Below are 15,873 nucleotides of genomic sequence, written 5' to 3'. Positions count from 1 at the left end.
CTCCACGAGGGCCTGGCATCTTGAGCTTAAGGTATGCATAATGCGGCACCGCGTTGAATTTTGCGAACGCGGTTCGTCCGAGCAGAGCGTGATAGCCACTGCGGAACGGGACTATGTCGAAGATTAACTCCTCGCTTCGGAAATTATTCGGGTATCCGAGGACCACTTCCAGTGTGACTGAGCCTGTACAACTAGCCTCGACACCTGGTATGACGCCTTTGAAGGTTGTCTTTGTAGGTTTAATCCTTGAAGGGTCTATGCCCATCTTGCGCACTGTATCCTGATAAAGCAGGTTCAGGCTACTGCCGCCGTCCATCAGGACTCTCGTGAGGTGAAATCCATCGACGATTGGGTCTAAAACCAATGCGGCGAATCCGCCATGGCGGATACTGTTCGGATGGTCTCTTCGATCGAAAGTGATCGGGCAAGAGGCACCATGGGTTGAATTTTGGGGCGACTGGCTCCATCGCGTATACGTCCCTTAGTGCACGCTTCCGCTCCCTCTTGGGATATGCGTTGCGTATATCATGTTTACCGTCCGAACTTGAGGGGGGAATCCCTTTTGTCCTCTGTTGTTCGGCGGCCGGGTCTCTTCCTCGTCATCGCTGTGTAGCCCCTTGTCATTGTTTTCGGCGATTAATTTGCCTGCCTGCTTGAATACCCAACAATCTCTGTTGGTGTGGTTAGCTGGCTTTTCGGGGGTTCCATGTATTTGACAGGAGCGGTCGAGTATTCGGTCCAAATGGGACGGGCCCGGAGTGGTTCTTTTGAATGGCTTCTTCCGTTGACCGGGCTTGGAGCCTCAGAATCCGGCGTTGACTGCCGTATCCTCATTGCTGTCGCCGTTAATGCGGCGTTTGTTTTTGTTTTGACGCGACCTGCCATTGCGGTCCTTGGTATCCGGACTACCAGCGTTTTTGCTGAGGTTGTTGCTGCGAGCTAGCCAGCTATCCTCTCCCGCACAAAAGCGGGTCATGAGTGATGTGAGGGCTGCCATGGATTTCGGCTTTTCCTGTCCTAGGTGCCGGGCCAGCCACTCGTCGCGGATGTTATGTTTGAAGGCAGCGAGGGCCTCTACATCCGGACAGTCGACGATTTGATTTTTCTTTGTTAAGAACCGTGTCCAGAATTGCCTGGCCGATTCGTCTGGCTGCTGGATTATGTGGCTTAGGTCATCTGCGTCCGGTGGTCGCACATACGTGCCCTGGAAGTTGTCGAGGAATGCGGCTTCCAGGTCTTCCCAGCATCCAATTGACTCTGCGGGCAGGCTGTTAAGCCAATGCCGAGCTGGTCCTTTAAGCTTGAGCGGGAGATATTTGATGGCGTGAAGATCGTCGCGGCGGGCCATATGTATATGGAGGAGATAATCCTCAATCCAAACCACAGGGTCTATTGTGCCATCGTAGGATTCGATATTAACGGGTTTAAACCCTTCAGGGATTTGATGATCCATTACTTCGTCAGTGAAGCATAGTGGGTGTGCGGCGCCTCTGTATTGAGAAATATCGCGACGTAGCTCGAGAGAGCGTTGTCTGCTGTGTTCGGCCTGGCCGGAGTAGTTGTATCCGGCGCGACGGTATTCGTCGTGGGTCTTGGGGCGCCCACGTGATCCATAGATAGATCTGGATTGTTTTGCCTTGTCCTCCAATATATCCCGCAAGTCCGGCGCGTTCCCCCGTGGCTTCATGCTTTTTGAGTGCTGCCGGGGTACGATTTTGGTGGAGGGCTTGCATGCCTCTCTGTCGCGGCCACGAGGTGGTCGGTCTGCCGTATTGTGCGCTGGTGATGCAGGTTTGTACGCTTCCTCCTCTAGTCGGGGGAGCAACTTGCGTTTTGGGTAACTTTTGGAGGGGCATTCAATTTCATACTCTTCGGCCGCGAGGACCTCGGCCCATCTGTCGGCCAGTAGGTCTTGATCAGCTTGAAGTTGTTGCTGCTTTTTCTTTAGGCTGTTTGCCGTGGCCATTAGCCTGCGTCTGAAACGCTCTTGTTTGGCGGGATCCTCAAGCACGACGAATTCGTCGTCGTCGAGGCTTGCCTCGTCTCTGGAGGGAGGTAAGTAATTATCATCCTCGACCTCTTTGTCTGCCGCCCTCTCGTGAGGGATGCTTCTGCCTCCTCCTGCGCTGGATCGTGCTGGAGGGGGTTGTCTTCGGCACTTTCTGGGGTGTTATTATCTCCTGTGCTGGAATCTCTATTCTTGCTGTGGAGGGATTTAGAGCGGCGCCGCTGATGATTGCGCTTGGGTTGTTTCTTTAAGGAATTGGCCTCCGTTGCTTCTTCGCCGTCCCCATCTTTTGGGGTGTCCACCATATATATATCGTATGACGAGGTGGTCTTCCAGTGTCCTGTAGGCACTGGTTCTTGATAGTCTCCGGCATCGTCGTCCATACCGTCGATGTCTTCGGAGTCGTAGTCGAGTACGTCGGTTAGATCGTCGACGGTGGCTACGAAGTGGGTGGTGGGTGGGCCCTGAATTTCTTCGTCGTCCGCATCCCAACCATCCTGGCCGTAGTTCGGCCAGGGCTCTCCGGATAGCGAGAGATGCTTCAGCGAATTTAAGATATCGCCGAAGGGTGAGTGCTGAAAGATGTCCGCAGCGGTGAATTCCATGATCGGCGCCCAGTCGGATTCGACTGGCAGGGGCGCAGGAGGTTCGGAGTCCGGCAGAGAGTCCGGCACCTCGGAGTCATGAGCTTTATGCGGGACAAGGTAAGTGTTCGGCTCCATCGCCGTAGAAGTTGCAGCTCCCGAGGCGGTGTCCAGCCATCCGTCCTCGATCTGAGCGATCGGCTCCGGACTATGGGTCGGAGCGGATTCGTGTGCGGCCTCCAAGGTGCTGTCCGGCGGCAGAGTTAGGTCGTGCCCATCGTGACAGCGCGGCACGCTCGGCTGTGGCTCAGATCCATCGAAGATCAAGTCCCCGCGGATATCGGCCGTGAAGTTTAGGCTTCCAAACCTGACCTGACGGCCAGGGGCGTAGCTTTCGATCTGCTCCAGATGGCCAAGTGAGTTGGCCCGCAGTGCGAAGCCGCCGAATACGAAGATCTGTCCGGGGAGAAAAGTCTCACCCAGGACTGCGTCGTTGTCGATTGAAGAGGCCATCAAGCCTATCGGTGACGACACAGAGGAACTCTCAATGAAAGCACCAATGTCGGTGTCAAAACCGGCGGATCTCGGGTAGGGGGTCCCGAACTGTGCGTCTAGGCGGATGGTAACAGGAGACAAGGGACACGATGTTTTACCCAGGTTCGGGCCCTCTTGATGGAGGTAAAACCCTACGTCCTGCTTGATTGATATTGATATTGTGGATGTTTACAAGAGTGGATCTACCACGAGATCAAGGAGGCTAAACCCTAGAAGCTAGCCTATGGTATGATTGTAATGGTTGTTGTTGTCCTACGGACTAGAGCCATCCGGTTTATATAGACACCGGAGAGGGCTAGGGTTACATAGAGTCGGTTACAATGGTAGGAGATCTACGTATCCGTATCGCCAAGCTTGCCTTCCACGCCAAGGAAAGTCCCATCCGGACACGGGACGAAGTCTTCAATCTTGTATCTTCATAGTCTTGGAGTCCGGTCGATGATGATAGTCCGGCCGATAACAGTTCGGCTGATGATGGTAGTCCGGCTATCCGGACACCCCCTAATCCAGGACTCCCTCAGTTATCATTATTCCTAATAGCATACAAGTCATCACAATAATCATCATAGATAGCAACTTTGTTCTCATAATCAATTGGGACCTCTTCCGAAATAGTGGAATCGTCACTAAATAAAGTTGACACTCTTCCAAATTCACTTTCATGTTCATAACAATAAGATTCAACATCCTCCAAAATAGTGGGATCAATACTTCCTAAAGTTGACACTCTTCCAAACCCACTTTCATCAATATAATCATCATAGATAGGAGGCATTCTTTATCATAATAAATTTGCTCATCAAAACTTGGGGGACAAGAAATATCATCTTCATCAAACATAGCATCCCCAAGCTTGTGGCTTTGAATATCATTAGCATCATGGATATTCAAGAATTCATACTAAAAACATTGCAATCATGCTCATCATTCACATATTTCATATCAAACATTCTATATATTTCTTCTTCTAGCACTTGAGCACAATTTTCCTTTTAATCAAACTCACGAAAGATATTAAAAAGATGAAGCGCATGAGACAAACTTAACTCCATTTTTTGTATTTTTCTTTTATAAACTAAACTGGTGATAAAAAAAGAAACAAAAAGATTCGATTGCAAGATCTAAATATATACCTTCAAGTGCTAACCTCCCCGGCAATGGCGCCAGAAAAGAGCTTGATGTCTACTACACAACCTTCTTCTTGTAGACATTGTTGGGCCTACAAGTGCATAGGTGTGTAGGACAGTAGCAAATTTCCCTCAAGTGGATGACCTAAGATTTATCAATCTGTAGGAGGCATAGGATGAAGATGGTCTCTGTTAAACAACCCTGCATCCAAATAACAAAGAGTCTCTTGTGTCCCCAACACACCCAATACAATGGTAAATTGTATAGGTGCACTAGTTCGGCGAAGAGATGGTGATACAAGTGCAATATGGATGGTAGATAAAGGTATTTGTAATCTGAAATTATAAAAACAGAAAGGTAACTAATGATAAAGGTGAGTGTAAATGATATTGCAATGATAGGAAACATGGCCTAAGGTTCATACTTTCACTAGTGCAAGTTCTCTCAACAATAATAACATAGATAGATCATATAACAATCCCTCAACATGCAACAAAGAGTCACTCCAAAGCCACTAATAGCGGAGAACAAACAAAGAGATTATGGTAGGGTACGAAACCACCTCAAAGTTATTCTTTTGGATCAATCTATTCAAGAGTTCGTACTAGAATAACACCTTAAGACACAAATCAACCAAAACCCTAATGTCACCTAGATACTCCATTGTCACCTCAAGTATCCGTGGGCATGATTATACGATATGCATCACACAATCTCAGATTCATCTATTCAACCAACACAAAGTACTTCAAAGAGTGCCCCAAAGTTTCTACTGGAGAGTCAAGACTAAAATGTGTGCCAACCCCTATGCATAGGTTCATGGGCGGAACCCGCAAGTTGATCACCAAAACATACATAAAGTGGCACATGATATCCCATTGTCACCACAGATAAGCACGGCAAGACATACATCAAGTGTTCTCAAATCCTTAAAGACTCAATCCGATAAGATAACTTCAAAGGGAAAACTCAATCCATTACAAGAGTGTAGAGGGGGAGAAACATCATAAGATCCAACTATAATAGCAAAGCTCGCGATACATCAAGATCGTGCCATAGAGAGAACACGAGAGAGAGAGAGAGATCAAACACATAACTACTGGTACACACCCTCAGCCTTAAGGGTGAACTACTCCCTCCTCGTCATGGAGAGCACCGGGATGATGATGATGGCCACCGGTGATGGGTTCCCCCTCCGGCAGGGTGCCGGAACGGGCTAGAGAGATTTTTGGTGGCTACAGATGCTTGCGGCGGCGGAACTCCCGATCTCTCTTGATATTCGATGTTTTTAGGGTATGTAGGCTTAGATAGGTGAAAGAAGTTGGTCCGGGGAGCCTCGAGGGGCCCACGAGAGGGTAGGGCGCGCCCAGGGGGGTGGGCGCGCCCCCTATCTCGTGGCCTTCTCGAGGATCTTCTAACATGAACTCCAAGTCTCCCAGATCATATTCTTCCTAAAAATCATGCTCCCGAAGGTTTCATTCCGTTTGGACTCTGTTTGATGTTCCTTTTCTTTGAAATACTGAAACAAGCAAGAAAACAACAATATGGGTTGGGCCTCCGGTTAGTAGGTTAGTCCCAAAAATGATATAAATTTGTAAAATAAAGCCCATAAACATCCAAAAGGGGTAATATAATAGCATGGAACAATAAAGAATTATATATATGTTGGAGACGTATCAACAGTGCATAGCCCTAAGATGGTTTGATAACACGCATCGTTCTAGTAGTTAAATACAGGGCAATGCAAACTACCCTGAAGGATTAGCTCGACCAAATATTTCTTGTCATCGATCTCTCAGGCAATGACCACAACACGGACAACAGCATGGGAATCAATCTCTGGGGCAATGTCCACAGGACTGACCGCCACATCGGAATCAATCTCTGGGGCGATGTCCACAGGATGGTCAGCGGCATCGGAATCAATCTCCAGGGCGATGTCAACGGGACGGACCGCGACATCGAAAACAATCTCTGGGGCGTTGTCCACAAGACGGGCCGCGACATCGGAATCATCAAGGACGTCCACCAGCACCTGCACAACCCTAACATATTAGCAAGCACATTGCAAATAATCAAAAACCACAACTATGGTAAGCCATTATTTTTACCTTATGCAGCTCACCAGGGGATCCCATCCCTCCGGGGGCCATCTCCTCGTCCTCGATGGGGCCCATCACCTTGCGAGGAGAATACTGCTTCTCAACTGCGACTATCTCCTTAAACTCGGCCTTGGGCCTCGCATATGTGGCATTAGAGTTTTTGGGGTAGGCACAGTGGGGCCCTTGTTGTTCTTCCAACTTTCTTTGAGGAGTTCATCTGCCAACATCATCAACTCTTTGGCTAGTGCTTGTTTCTTGGAGTTCTTCGTCTCCATGGGTTGGCCCGCCAACATGGTCAACTCGTTGGTCAATGCTCGCTTCCTGGAGATCGCTGTCTCCAGTGGGTTCTCCACCGGCAACTCTTTGCCTAGTGCTCCAGGATCCATCAATGAACTGGCAAACAAAAAGCAATCTAAAGGAAACCACAATCGCAATGAAAACGGGAAAAGAATAGGCTGTGAGAATCGGTCGGTGCTTCGCGAAAAGAAGATTCTTGGAATGAAAATATAGCAGCATCACTGATTCGCCCACCTTTCCTTCGTTGGTACAGAAGAAAAATGGCAGAAGTGAGTAGCCTGGAGTGAGGTTTCTTCAAGAAAGGGGAGAAATGGCTTCAACGAGCATGCCAGTGGAATGATGGTTGCTTCGTCCAGTCCAACTTCGAGGCCACTTTACCTCTGCTGGTAAAGCTGTGAGTTTTGTGATATGACAGGTCATGACGGCCACACCGGGGTGACCGGTGAGTCTCAACTGTAGCACCTCGCTGTGATTTGGTGGATGGCACGCGGGCCCGGATGCTTTGATGTCTCGCATGTTGATAGAGCGGCTAGTCATATAGGAGTGCTCAACATTGTGCATCGCGACCAAGGCGGAGAGGAAAACGAGAGAACTATGTAATTAATGCATGAGTTTAATTAGGGTAGTTTTGTAAAGTACGAGATATGTTCCTCCAATAACAAAATTCCTTGGTTGATGAGATTTGATATTTGAGCCCTATAAACCGGAAGGGAGGGAGTACTGCACGCGGTGTAGTCTTGTCACTTGTTGAAATCTCTAGAAAGGCAAATACTCCTTTCCGATTTACATGGCTATACTAGCAAGTACTAGTACTATTATAGTGGGCTCAAATAGCAATTTTCTCTCATGCAAGAGCCTGGCTATATGCGTGCTCCAAGGCACCGCACCACGCCCAACCCCTACACAAAGACTGACACGCGAGCGTTTGCAACTGCCACATTCAGGTTGCGCTTGGATCTTCGCCTCTTTGAGAAGACGAACAATGATGTTACTACTACTTCTACAGTATCAAATCCACTGTTGCATGTCCGTCCACCACGTGCGGGAGGGATAGCGTGTAGCGAAAGCTTCTCCTTGTCTTGCCAGCCACCACGCTCATGCGCGAGGGAGGGACGCAGCTTCATTGACTTACTGCTCCTGCCTTTGCGTCCATGACTGGTGGGCCCAATAGGTCGGTGGCCTCCCTGTCATGCAGCCAAAGGCAGGTGTAGTTAAGGCACCGGAGCTCAGTCCGCGAGGGAGAGGGCGTTGTAGTAATCAAACTTCTCGGTCTTGTACGAGTTGACGCAACACATCAAAGCACTGCACTCGATATATTTTAATAATTTGCATTTACCGATGCATTAATTACTCCCTCTCTTCCTAAATATAAGTCTTTTTAGACATTTCAAATGGACTATAACATACAGATTTATGTAGACATATTTAGAGTGTAGATTCACTCATTTTGCTTCGTATGTAGTCACTTCTTGCAATCTCTAAAAAGACTTATATTTGGAAACGGAGGGAGTACAATGCATGCATGCATGCCATGACTTTCCTTTAGATACTTGCATGTGTTGATTGGATGCACCTTGCCAAATTTTGACTATAAATTTAACTAACCAAATGTTCATGCATGTCACAAAAAATTACGGGGCTGTTTGGATTGTGACTATGTTTATTTTATGTTGCCACATTATTTTTGCCACACTTGCCTAACTTGAGTTGCTCAAATTGTTAGACACACTTTGGCTTGCCTAAGGGAATCTTGCCACACTTTTTGTGTCTATGACATGTGGGGTTCACTACTAATAAAAAAATTCTTGTCTTAGGTGTGGCTAATAAAAAAGACTTATATTTAGGAACAGAGGGAGTAGAAAATATAAATATTAATGCATGTTGGGGGCAGCCCACATTTCCGATAATTTTAGTCGTGGGCTTGTTCACAATTTTTACGAGGGGTGGTTATTCATTTAATGGAGGGACTTGTACCAGACTTGAACGATACAAAGTGCGACCTGGTACACTGTAACACCACTTGGAATAAGCGGGTAGATATCTCAAAAAACAATCAACAACTAAAAAACGGCAACCTGGCACGTATACAATTTTAAACGATTGTTTTGGTGCAGTGAAAAAGGAAAACTACCCCACTACGTATATATAGGCCGGAGCCTCCAAGCTTGCTTGCTAGGGTTGCTCTATTCACACACTCTCATCCTCTCTAGATCTAAACAATATAGCGGTGGTAACACTGTCTTTCTCCCTTCAAAAAACACTGTCTTTCTATCCTCATCGCTGGTTACAAATCCGGACGTATCCTCCTCCGCCGGTGAAGGGGAGGAGGGGCAGCGTTTAGGCAGTCATCGATAGCAAGGGAGGAGACCCACTGCCAGCCGCACTGTTATCTCTGGCCGAGTACCGGCATGGGAGGTCCTCCGATCCCTTCGTCGTTGCCCTAGTGTGGGCGGATACGGCCTCTCGCCGCCAACCTATCCACATCCCGACGACCTTAAAGTATATCTTCCTTCGAAATCGCCTTATCTCTACTTCCCTAGCTTGCTTTGTCGCTGCATGTGCATCATTTTCTACCTCTCAGCCCCTCTTGATCGGATGGTCCAACGTGACCTATTTTTTCTATTGTTAGTGGTAAAGCTACTTCATGGAGTCAAATCTTGTACTTGGTTCAAACAAGAAATAAAGTGGGGGTGGGGGAATTTAGTATGTACATCAGAGTTGGTACAAACAGGAAGGAAAGGGGATGAAAGTAGTACAGCCTGGTCATCTAACCGGTCTCTTGGTTGAAAAGGGAAATATAGGGGTAACGTTGTACATAGTGGTATGACCAGGACTAGATTTTCTATCCGCATATAGGAGTAGGTGGCTAGAGTGAACAAAAATGGGACCAACCCAGATATGTTTCTTGATTGTTTGTTTCTCGGGGCAACAAACTATGAATCACCACTTTATGGCCCTGTTTAGGTACATGGTGCTAGACTGCTGGTGCACTCACTGTCCGATGCCCTTATACCAAATATTTAGTTGTTCTTAATCTCATGCCCCTGGTAAAATGAAGCCATGCCACTGTTATAAGCCATGACAAGTTTAGCCAAATGTTTTTCCCTATGATTGTTTGAGACTCTGACTGTTTCCTCTATAGCTTTTTGTGCAAACAGGGATATCCATTTCACCTGGTTGCTGTTGTGACCTTTTGGTGCATTGCACAAAACACTTCTTAAAAGAAGTGACTTTTGTTTTGTTTAACTGGAATGTCAGAATGGAACAGTTGGTTCATTTCGGTGGAACTGCACAAAGGGAGATCTGTGTTCCAATCCTCATCATCCATATTGGCATCATAACCTTCCGTTAGGTAAGAATGATATTTAATGCATGTGTTCATCTCTATTTTGCGACTGCCATGAGGAAATAATGCTATTTTTTACTAGTACACTTGTACTCCCTCATTGACAAAACCAATTCTGAAATAGAAGGCCAATCATGTACTTGGTTTCACCAACTGGTGAGGAGAAAGAGAAACAGGACATGAACAAGAAGAAGAAGAAGAATAAACAGTGCCAAGGTGATCTTGTTGAAGCCAGATGCCTCAGTCAAGGCCATTCAAGGGCTCCAACAATGTCCACCTTACATGTGAGACGATCCTCCAGGGAGCCCTTCCACTTCTTAGTCTCTCCTGCAAGGTCACTTAATTAATTAGGAGTACTTAAGTACCACTAATTTATTCCTGCCTAATTTTCCTGTCGGAGTTAGACAAATCTTTAGTAGCACCCTATGCTAAATCATGTACGTGTGTATGTTTGTCTATGGAGGTGAATCATGTGGTGGAGCAAGGAGGGAATATTATTAGTGTCATGACATAATAGTGTTATTCTTTTGCATGTAAATTTATTGCCATTGGTTCAATGAGGCAATGTTTTGCGTATTGTCCATCATGAATTTGATGCTATTGTTAGAGTAATATGCTAATGTCTTTCTATCCTTTCTCACTAAGCTAATGAAGGTTTCACCTTGTTCCTACTTGTGCAAACAGGGATCATGTTGTGTCAATCATACATTTTAGTGGAACTACACAAGACAATACAATGAACTGTATCCCAGCCAGTGCTTTAACTCTGTTGGAAGTTCTTGATAATGTTTCGATATAATCTCAGCACTGGTAACAAAGAGTGATTTCAACCATACATTTGAAGTGCACAAAAATATATACTATTGAGTGATTCCAGTGAGTGCTTTATCATCTCTTATGGGACTACATGAATAAGCTTTTTTCCTCAGGTTGGTACGGGCCTAAGGCCTTCATCCATATTAGTTTGTTGTCATCTCTATTTGTATCGTGCTACTATGATGAGAAACTCCTTTATCTTTGCAACCTATGATACATGGCAATGCTTTGAGTGTTGAGCTAATTGGCACTAATTAAATAAACTAATACCTCTCTTTAAGCAAGACTACTATGTTGCTAACTTTACCCATTAAGATAATGAGGGTGCTTCTATTTGTTAGTGTATGTTTCATCAACTAGTCCCACTATTACAGTAATCTCACTCTCTCAATATATGTGCCAACAGGGATGCTCGATTTTGGTGGAACTGCGCAAAAACTTTGGCTGCTTCATTGCCTCGATAGCTTCCGTCCTTTCCTGTCAGTCGCTAATCTGGTCTTGCTTCCTTCCTTTGCTGTCAGTCGCTTCGCTTATCTCGGCTTCCAGTCAAAGGAAATAGTAATTGATATGCTACCTCACATAGGTTGGTACTTGTCTTTATCCCGATTATTGTGCTTGTCATATGTATTGGAAATTTGGTATTGTGCTACCGTTTGCCGATTTTATAAAGGAGTAACTTGGAGCCTGAACTCACAGGCAAATCATTACATTGGGAGATTTCAGTAGAACTGCACAAAAAGATCAGATGGGTAGATACTTATGCTACTTCTATGTACTCCAAAGTTCACTCAGACAAGCATCGATGTTGACAAGAAGAAGTGCCTATATTAATTCGAGTATCAACCGGCGTCAACCAATTGTCAAACTCCAAGTATTAGGAGAGTGAACGCCAAAAATATTGCATGGCGCATAGCCCAGAAAAACATAGTCCAGTCTTTGGTCCCAAATTGTGCCTTTTGGTTATCGGTAGATATGGTAGAGAACTGTATGGCATGGAGTCTAAAGATTCTAGACAAGTTGGTTGACGTGTATATTCATCTGGCACTTAATCAGTCTGCACGCCAGGGATGCTGCATTTCAGTTGAACTGCACAAAAAATTTGGGTGGTTCATTTTCTCAACCGCCTCCTTTCTTGTCTGTAACGTAGAATTTTGGCGAGCTACAGGACCAAGATGAGCCAGTAAACTACTTGGATGAAAGTAGTGGCCAAGTTGCTCAAACCTCCCTCGACACGAGGCCACTATTTGAGGATAAACCTACAAGAAAAGTTCAGATTGTCTGTACTGCCTCTTATGTAATCGAAAGTTTACTCGTACAAGCATTAATTTTAGCAAGAAGTACCTCCGACTGAACACCATTTACCAGTCTGTACCCTAGGTAATTAAAGTTCATCCATGGATGATATTGGCTGTGATCTCAATCATTTGGATGCACAAACATACTGAACATGTGTATATCTAAATCTTTTTGTGAATTATCTATGAATATTGTCTGTGATCTATCAATCATTTGGATGCATAGACATGCTAAACTTGTGTATATATGGATCTTTTGAGTTGTTGACTGTGAATGTTGGCTATGAATATGAACGTGTCCTGTGAACCTGAGTTTGATACGAATGTTTACCTTTTCTGTTGTACTTGTGTGTGAACTTATTAGTATGCCTACTGTGGAATATGTGACATGTGGGTCTCAACGGCACACCTTCTTCCCGAGAAGAATTGCACCTGCTTTCTTAGGGTAGCAACGGCGCACCAGCTCTTTTTAATCTTTTTTCTCTGTCTTCCCCCCTCCCCCGCTCAACCCCTGTCGTACTGTTTTCAGCCTCAAAACAAACATAGTACTGTGTTGTTTTGGGGGCTTGATGAAAAATCAAGTGCTGGTTTCTATAGGTTGGCCCGCCCAGCAAATGGGATGCTGGTCCACCACGGACTAGGAGGCTAAAAATACAAGTTGTATGGTGCAGAGAAGTAAAAAACGCCATCGAGAACCATCCACTGAAGAAAAAAAATCGCTCCTGATGTGTTTCTTCAGTCGCGCCGCCGGGCCCCTCTTTAATCTAGTTCGCTTAGGGATCTAGCTGGTATCATTTTTTCAGAGGGCGAACAAGTATCAGCTAGGCCTAGGTTTTGTTTTTTAACATGTGTAGCCCACGACATACGGAGACAGTGGTTTCAACTTATTTTTTGAGGTCCATACCGGCCTATGGGCTTTTTCTTAAAGATCGGCAGCCCAATGTATTTTTTTAATAAAAGGCAGATCTCTGTTCTATTTATTTATATATAAGAATAATAATGTTGTGTCCAATTTATGTTTTCCCTTCTAACCACATTATATATATTTATATTATTACTATTATCGTACATTTTATAGAGACTTATATATACATTATAAAAAATCCCACGTGTTATTAACTTATAAAAATAAATGTTTAACAGAAGTTGGCAAGGAAAATCCTGGTTGTTATTGACTAACAGGCAAGGAAAATCCTGGTGATTGCGTACAAAAGCTTGTGAAGATTTTAAGGACCAATGTAATAATAGCGCGCTCATTTTTATTTTGAGAAATAACTCACTAATTTGTTAATTATATATATATATATATATAATGTGTCTCTCCGGTTTATTTTTTTGATATTTATTGCTCCTTCTAACCTAACATTATATATAGAATGAGCCTAACTAATTCGTGTATTTCAAGAAAGTGCAAATGGGCTGGGATTTCTTAGAAAATATAAATGGGCCGCATTGACACGAAATTATTTGTTCACCCAGCCCGGCAAATGGCCTATACATTCTAGAAAACATGGGTTAAATATATGCCACATTTTTGCAGGCTGACATGTGGGCCAATAGGTCGAGGCCTACGCAGGGCGTTGTCAACTTGGTCAACAAATGATTATGACATCCACATCCATTGGATTTATATCCAATGGCCGGCATGCACCTTAAATCTCTCGTCTTCTTCCTCCAGCGTCGCCGGGACCGCCTGGTCCGGCCTCCGGCGGCTAGCAGCTTTGCTTAGCATGCATCTCTGTGAAGCGCCACCCTACTGCCGGCCAGGCTATCCCTCCACCCCTCCACACCTCCTGTTATTCTCCACCGACTACAGACCCACGCCGCACCAGAACTAGTTATAACCCTTCTCCTCCTCTCAATCTGCAACACCACTACCACGTCTTCCCATCTCCGGGTCGTTCCCGTCCGGAGCCTCACCGTTGTCCACGGCATCGCTGCGCTCGGTGCGGCATGGTCAACAAACAAGAGTCATCGGAAGAGGACTGTACGTGGAGAGCCTAATGGCTGGGACCCACGAGGTCCATGGTCGCATGCAAGGAAAGTTCCTCGTTATTAAGCTGGAAAAAATGTTTCCTCCCCCTGACAGCTAGGACCCACCGGCTATATCTTCACACGGAAGGAGGTGCCTCCTTGTTATGCGAAAAAAATTATTCCTCCCGTTGACAGCTGGGACCTGTCAGATTTGGTGGCTGACTTGTGGGCCTACTAAGCAGACGTGTGCGCAGGGCTTTGTCAACTTAATCAACAAATGCTAGCAGCTAGACCGTTGGATGTTAATCCAACAGCCGTGCTCCTTCTTCAACCTCTGTTTTTCTCCTGTCTCCCGTGGGCGGCACCGCGGCAGTGCTGCCGCGCACCCGAACCAGTCAAAATTCCCACTCCTCTCAATCTGCGACTCCACTGCCACGTCTTCCCCATCTCGGGGTCTTTCCAGTCTGGGGCCTCGCCATCATCCACCGGCCTTGGTGCGCTCGGCACGGTGTGGTCAACGTGGTCAACAACCGAAAGTCATCGGAAGATGACTGTACATGAGAGGCTGGCCGTGTGGATGCACCACGCCCATGGACGCATGCATGCAACTGCATCCTTTTTACCCTGAAAAATAATCTTTTCTCCCCCTGACTGCTGGTACCCACCAGCTACATCTTCACACGGAGGAAAGTGCATCCATATTACAGGCAAAAAAAATGATTTGCCCCTGACTATTGGGACCCACCAGCTACATTTTCACACGCTAGGAAGTGGCCGACAGTCGGGACCCACCTAGTCAAAGCATATGTAGCGTTGTCATTCTAGTCGCGAACGTGTACGTACATATTGGTCGATGTAGAGGCGCGCGCGTGTCGTAGTAGAGGCACGCACATGTCGTAGTAGAGGCGCGCACGTAGCATGTACACGTAAGTACAACGGCCAGGCTGCAAGAAAGTAAATACAGCCACGTACGTACATACGGGTGGGGTCTCGAACACCTACTTGCGCATACGTACAGCCAGGGCTCGTGTACATGGCTGGGTTGGAATGGAGAAACTGTGTCATCGTCGTGTTCATGGGGAGCCAACCGGCTGGGTCAGAACGGAATACGTCGTTGTGTTCATCGGGAGGGCTTGGACGGAATAGCCGATGGAAACGAGGCCTAGCGTACCGCGGAACGAAGGAAACGGCATTGTGTTCGACCGGTCACGGTCAAAATGGGATCCTGTTCATCGGGAGGGGTCTGGCATATCGCGAACGGAGGAAATGGACTTCTATTGGACCTCCTACGGTCAAAACAGGGTCCTGTTGATCGGGACGGGTGTGGCATACCACAAAACGGAGGAATTAGACTTGTATTGGAGCGCTACGGTCGAAACAGGGGTCCTCTTCAGCGGGAGGGGTGTGGTGTACCGCAAAACGGGACTCTACGGGATACTGTTCATCTCCACCGTCGACCTCCTCCAGCCTCCACGGGCTACTGTTCATCCACCATCGACCTCCTCTAGCCTCCACCTGCGGCTGTTCATCCACAGGCTCCTGTTCATCCAGCCTCCACTGCGCGCTCCTCGACCGGCTACTGCTCAACCAGCCCTCTCCACGGGGTCCTATTCAACCACCCCTCCATGGGCTAATGTTCATCCAGCCCTCCACCAGCTACCATTCAACCAGCCCTCCACAGGGTCCTATTCATCCACCCCCAACCGTCTCGATCAGGGTCATGTTCATCCAAAGGCAACACCACGGGTCTTGTTCATCCACCCCCACC

This window comes from Triticum aestivum, chromosome 7B (assembly GCF_018294505.1).
Source record: "Triticum aestivum cultivar Chinese Spring chromosome 7B, IWGSC CS RefSeq v2.1, whole genome shotgun sequence".
Lineage (NCBI taxonomy): Eukaryota > Viridiplantae > Streptophyta > Magnoliopsida > Poales > Poaceae > Triticum > Triticum aestivum.
Note: the sequence above shows the minus strand (reverse complement) of the source record.